Here is a 6,929-nt window from a genome sequence, read left to right on the forward strand (position 1 = left end):
CATGTCATATGGACATGCATAATAATTAAAGAGGATAACTCAGGCTATTTTTAGTATCCCAGGGAATATATATACATATATTTGAAATGGCCTCATGAGCTTTAAAGGAGCACTAACTCCATAATGTCTTGTTTTAGTTTTCTATCTGTGTAACTTTTCTTTTCAATTAAATGTTACCACTTAGTATTATAAGATGTGGTGCTTTAAGAGCCTGTACAAATAGTTTGCTTTGTGCATTAGAAGCGAGTGTTTTGTAGTGTTTTTTAACGAAGATTCCCCTCATTCTTGTGTCATGCGTCCCTCTTCCTTTCACTGTGGGCTCTCATCAGCAGGCTTGGGAGTACTGTAGTCGCGATGCACTGCTGCTGGCTCTGATGGGATTAACTCAAAGCCAAGATGGACTCACATTTGAATTCCCTCCACCCAGTAATCCTGTAGAGCAGGAATGGGCCTGTGATGCATTCGCTGGTTCGGTACAGGCTTGTTGCTCGTTTGTTCTTCAGCAATAAAAACAAGCATCTGAAATTGAACGCTGATTGGTTATTTTTAGGGATGTTTTATTCATCTTTCTGATGCGGGTCTACACTCAAATAATGCATATTTGTAAGATTTGTAAATAAAACCACTTGGAAATAAATGGAACTTTTTATGAATGTGGCTTGTTTTTGTCTGTGATTCTGAAAATCTCTCATTTCACTGATTTCTAATGGAAACGCTGACCTTGAGGATTTATTCCTCGTTTAATGGGCTTTGACGGATCAGATTTCGGTTCTGAGGCGTCTTAAAACACAGCTCCAGGCACATATAGTAAAACCAAGAACAATGAAAATGGCCAAAACTCGCACTTTGACCCAAAATGGCTGACTTCCTGTGGGTTTTAGGGCATACCTCCAAGAGACTTTTTTTCGTGATTTGAGGAGATCTACCTGTGTGCCAAATTTCAAATCTCTGTGACTTACAGTTTCCCCCAACTCACGTTAGGGGGCGCTGTGGCGTAATTTGGGGGCGGCCATTTTGGTTTCCATTATAGACCGGCTATTTCACGCGGGGGACAATTTACTGTCACGTTTTCGTGAGTTTTTGAAAATGCGAAATCCCCTTAAAATGCGTTCGAATGGGCAAAAGAATAATAATAAGAAACCATACAGATACAATAGGCTCTCGCAGCGCTGTCGCTGCTCAGGCCTAAAAATATATTTACAAGCTAAATCAGAATGGCTCCCACCGTGTGTGCCCTCTAGCCGGACGTGTCTGATCTTTAAAATCAAAGCTTTCTGAAAAATGAAAGAACACCCTCGTTCATTTTAGGAGTTTTATCTTTTAATCAGATCCCAAATATTTCATCAGTTACTTTCATTCATCTGTTATCATAGATTTACGCTTTTCTCTGGCAAAAACAAGCCAGAAATGCATTTTTTTTTGTTAAAATTTGCTTTTGAAAAGTAGACTCCTAACACCTTGATAGGATCTAAGCCAAGTAACAGCCTGCAGTCATTTTTAGGATAATTCTTAATGTGACCACCTCTATGAACGAAGCAGTTATTGTTGTTTCTCCCGTCTGCAGAGACATCAGGGACCTACCAATCAATTTACGAAGGGTCACAAGTCATTTTTCAAACACCTTCAATTCTTCAATAATACTGAAAGAACGAATACTCACACATTTTAAATTGGCAATTTTCCCAGGAGCTGATGTTTCATTAAATTCACCCAAAGGTCAGACTGTGCAAATAATTACACAAAATCCAAGAGCTCAATCTCAACCAGACAAGCTTCTAGTTACCATGATAAATGTTAAAGTTTATAACGGTACAATGTTTCTTTTGGGAAGGTTTCCAAGGAAATCTTTCAAAATATGCCAGAATTAAGGTTCGCACAAGTTGTATCTGAAAGAACAAGATGCCTGGAGAAACGTTCTTTTAAAAGATGAAGGTTTGACAGTAAAGCACCGTGTTTGGAGGGAATTAAACACAACTTGGGCAGCTTTGGCTCTTTAAGTTAACCATGAGCTCCAATGTAAGTTGGAGAAGTACAAAATGACACCATCAGGTACCCTAAAGACACCCTACTGCAGAGGCAGGGAGCTGCCATTTTTACAAACTGTCATGATTTATCTAAGGTTCGGACCCACATGCAGTGAAAACAAAACAGAGAGACACGGATGAAAAGTTTGACGGGTTTAAATGAGGATGTTTTGGTGCAGAGTTTCTCTGAACTCTGCTCGACCGGAACTGGAAGATGAGGGGAAGACAGACTGTTAGTTCAGGCACAGTGGGAAATTTGATTAGTTGATTTGAAGCAGAGGATCTGGGATTCAAACCTCCTGTTTGAATCCTTGGCTCAGTTTAGACTCAGTTGATCCCTCCTGGGAGAGAAGTTCCGAAAAGGTTCAGTTTGCAGGATGACTTCCTGCCGAGAGGCAAAGACAAAAACAAAGTTAAAACTCAGGGAGACAAGAACTCAGTCTTACTCAGAAAAAACTCAGCTTGGCTAGAGTACCAAAAACTGGCAAACACTCTGGCCTCAAGGTAGTGGCAGTAAGCAGCTTAAAGGAATAGTACACCCAAAACATGATTAGCCTTCATTTTCAGTGCGAATTCAGCTCGGCAAAGAACTCATGCTCTTCCTCAACACTGAAGTCCTCAGACATTTTTCTTTCGTTGTTTCTTTCTTTGCACAGATAAACAGCACATTTCTTCTTCTACGCTTGCATTATCTGCAGAGCAGACGCTGAATGCGCACTTTCGTCTGGTTTGGTCTGCCGTGGTTTCCGTAGACTCGTGAACGTGCTTTTAGGAAATCCTATGCACTACTGTTTAGGCTCTAAAAACATTCTAAATGACTTCGTTTCGAGTAAATTATGGACACTACCCAGTCAGGACACTTGGAATACATTGGACGAGCAGTATGGAGGAATATTGACACGTTTTTTGTGGACTTTTATGGACCTTTCTGCCTCGGGCGCTATGGACCTTCATTATTTGAATGTCAGCAGACAGCAAGAAGCCTCCCAGATCTCCAGATGCATTTGAGATATCAAAAAAGTACTCCAGAGTGTTGTTCAGCATGGGGGTGAGTAGAAAATGAAGGCTAATCATGTTTTGGGTGTACTATTCCTTTAAGAGCACTCCGTTCATGAGGAAACCGTCAGCAGGTGTGTGAGGAGGCGAACCGGAACCAGGCGCCTCCTGTTGGTGGAAGGGAGACAAACAAAAACAAACACACAGACAGGAGCCCTGACACAAACCATGAAAAAAGTGCACATGGAAGTTGATTAATTCAGCTTTTATTATTTTATTGCAACACATAAAGGGGACATTAACCATTCCTCTTTTTCACTGCCTGAAATTGATGACTGGCTTTACATATTTGTTATTAGTATATTTTTACCTCTACAAGTAATCAGGGAGATTTTCATAAGCAAAGTCTTTATACTAGTTTATTCGTAATGCTGGTCACCCGTTGGCGAAGCGTCATGACAGTCTGCCATGTTGAAAGTACAGACTGTGGCGAAGGATAAAATAGTAATAACACAGGGAATAACAACTCGATTTCTCTTGCTGACACTTCAGTGTGATTGAGAGGTGGTGGTGAAGATTATTTGGAGACATTAACCCAAAAAACTGAAAGTCTGCACTATAGCAGTACAATGCAACAAGAATGCTCTGGATGGATCTTAAAAAGGAAAGGGGTAATAATTAACAAACATTGTTGGACGTTAATGAAGTGAAGGGAACACAGAAAAAAACAAAACAACAGCTGTTGGCATTTACTTAATAATATTCAATTACTTTAACACAATTATTTTATGTCCTACCCTGCTAACATGAAACAATTGTGTTAAAGTAACTAAATATGATTAAGTAAATGCCAAAAATGTTTGCATTTTTTTTCAGTGAAACTGCAAAAACAATCAACCAGAACTCCCTATTAAAACTGATGTGAGGGGCTGATAACATTAGACAGGTCGGTCTTAAAGGTGCAGCCATGCTGTGGTTTAATTTCTCATAACATTTTGACTTTATTAATAAATGTTGATATAATTAACTCTCTCTTTTGTTTTGTGTACACTTCAGGTTAGAATTTTACAGTTTTAGAAATAGAAAAAGATTAGATAATTTCAAAGTCCTCAGAAGAAAAAATAGTGTTTGATTTACAAATAATAAAAAAAGGTAACAAACATATAATTAAAACCTTTAAAAAAATACAGTAAAGTCACAGAAATTACAAAACCCATAAGAACGACGAAGACGAAGACTGAGAACTGAAAAAGTAAAAAACAACGCAACAAATATTTCAGCACTTTATTCACAACTTTAAAAAAAAACACAGCTTTGTTTAAGGCAAACTTAAAGTAAAACAAGGAAATATGAATAACATTTTAGTTTTTTTTGATCGATCCACATTTTTTATTGTTTTTCTGAGCCAAAGATGAAAGGGAGCATCTTGCTTCTTGCAGGCATACGACTCAAAAGCTTCCTGTGTACTGTAGTGGTATATGGGTGCATTAAAGCATGTAGCCGGGTTAATCATGGATCTGTGGTAGCACTAGAAAACATTGATCAATGTGCAGAGCAACCAATGCTGCTTAAAAAAAAAAAAAACCCTGACAGTGAAGGCCTTGCTTTTTCATGCAATTCAGTGCCAGACATTCTGCACATTTTATTTTAGGTGGAAGGACTCAGCAATAAGAGAGTCAGCATCAAGACTTTTCAGCAACTGAATGAAAATGTGGAAAATTATATCAAAAGAAAATCTAAATCATGTTTTTTTCTTTTTTTCTTTAGAAAATGGAATCAACGTATTGCATTCACCAAAGGAAAAAAAAATCAGACTGGTTATCTCATAATATTGAGATCAGAATCTCGTAATTATGAGATCTTCTCTCTATCTCATAATATTGAAATCAGGAAGGACGGTCATTGCTGAGCTACGCTATATGAAACGTGAACAATGAGTGGGCTGTCAGATTAATGTGCTTTTATTTCCTTTTAGGTATGCAACACTGGAAAATACACTGTGTGCACAATTATTAAGCAAGTTGTATTCTTGATGATTATTCTTATTATGGGGCCACAATGGTATCCTCAATCAACCCAAAGACTCCTTAATATCAAAGTTTCATATTTTTTGGAAGTTGATGTGTTTTTTGTTTTAGATTTAGCCATTTTATGAGGATGTCTGTTTGTGCAGGTAAATATAACTGTTCAGAATTATTAGGCATCGCAGTAAAAAACAAATATATACCCATCTCACTTGTTTATTTTCACCAGGTAAACCAATATAACAACTCAAATTTCAGAAATAAACATTTGCGACATTCAAAAACAAACAAAAGAACAAATATATCTCCACCATGACGCTCTAAAGCCTTCCATCCATAGATTCTGTCAGTGTCTTTATGTGTTTGCGATCCACATCGCGTGCAGCAATGCCTCCCAGACACTGTTTCCCCTCCCTGTAGATCTCACATTTCATGAAGGACCACAGGTTCTACATGAGGTTCAGATCAGGTGAACAAGGGGGACATGTCATTATTTTTTCTCCTTTTAGACTTTTTCTGGCCAGCCACACTGTGGTGTATTTTGATGCGTGTGACGGAGCATCGTCCTGCATGAATATCATGTTTTTCTTGAATGATGGCGACTTCTTCTTGTACCAGTTTGAAGAAGGTGTCTTCCAGAAACTGGCAGTAGGTCTGGGAGTTGATCTTGACTCCATCATCAACCCAAAAAGGTCCCACAAGCTCATCTTTGATGAAACCAGCTCATACCAGTACCCCACCTCCACCTTGCTGGCGTCTGAGTCGATAAGGAACTTGCTGCCCTTTCCTGATCCAGCCTGGTGCCCATCCATCCATCTGCCCCATCTAGACTCGCTCTCATTTCATCAGACCAAAACACCTTGGAGAAATCAGTCTTGAGATATTTCTTGGCCCAATCTTGACGTTTTGTCTTGTACGTCTTGTTCAAAGGTGGCCGTTTTTCGCTTTTCCTTATCTTGGCCACGTCCCTGAGTATTGAGCACCTTGTGCTTCTCGGCACTCCAGACATGTTGCAGCTCTGAAATATGGCACAACTGGTGGCTAATGGCTTCCTGGCAGCTTCACGCTTCATCCTTCTCAATTCATGGGGAGTTATTTTGCGTCTTCTTTTTTCGACACCCTTCTTGCGCCCCTGTTTGCCAAGCTTTTGAAGTGGGATCATTGCACAATCAAGCGGTTCATGGCAAATGGCCATTTCCAAACTGCTGCTCCCCCTCTGAAAGACATCTGACAATTATTGACTTTCAGAGTCTGTCAAATGTCTTTTCTGACCCATTTTGCCAAAGGAAAGGAAGTTGCCTAATAATTAAGCACACCTTATATAGGGTGTTGATGTCATTAGGCCACACCCCTTCTCATTACAGAGATGAACACCACCTGATTTATTTAATTGGTAGTTGGCTTTCAAGCCTATACAGCTAGGAGTAGGACAACATGTATGAAAAGGATGATGTGGTCAAAATACTTATTTGCGTAATAATTCTGCACACAATGTAGGGAGTTTCCTCAATGTGGATGGAATTAGTTTTAATTTGTCAGCATTAGGCGAAAAGCCTGCTCTACTCTGACTTGCTGGAAGTCGCACTGTTCCTGCAGGAGCATTTAAAACAGCCCAAAGAACTGAGGATCCTCAAGGAGTATAGCTGAGACTTCAGAATTGTTTAAAAATGACGTCTCTAGAGAAACCCAGGTCCAAACTTCATGCAGCATCACAGAAACTACAACCGTGTGGAATCTGTATTAATGGAGCCGTTGACGGATTTCCACGTTTGGTCATAAGGCTGCATGTTTACTGCACAGGTAGTAATCCTAGGGTTAATTCTGGGTACTTTATTAATGAAGTGAAAAAAAAGGAGCGGAACTCCAACGCCTATCAGGTCAGACC

The sequence above is a fragment of the Cyprinodon tularosa genome, unplaced genomic scaffold (genome assembly GCF_016077235.1).
Source record: "Cyprinodon tularosa strain WSP-4 unplaced genomic scaffold, ASM1607723v1 ctg170, whole genome shotgun sequence".
NCBI classification, from domain to species: domain Eukaryota; kingdom Metazoa; phylum Chordata; class Actinopteri; order Cyprinodontiformes; family Cyprinodontidae; genus Cyprinodon; species Cyprinodon tularosa.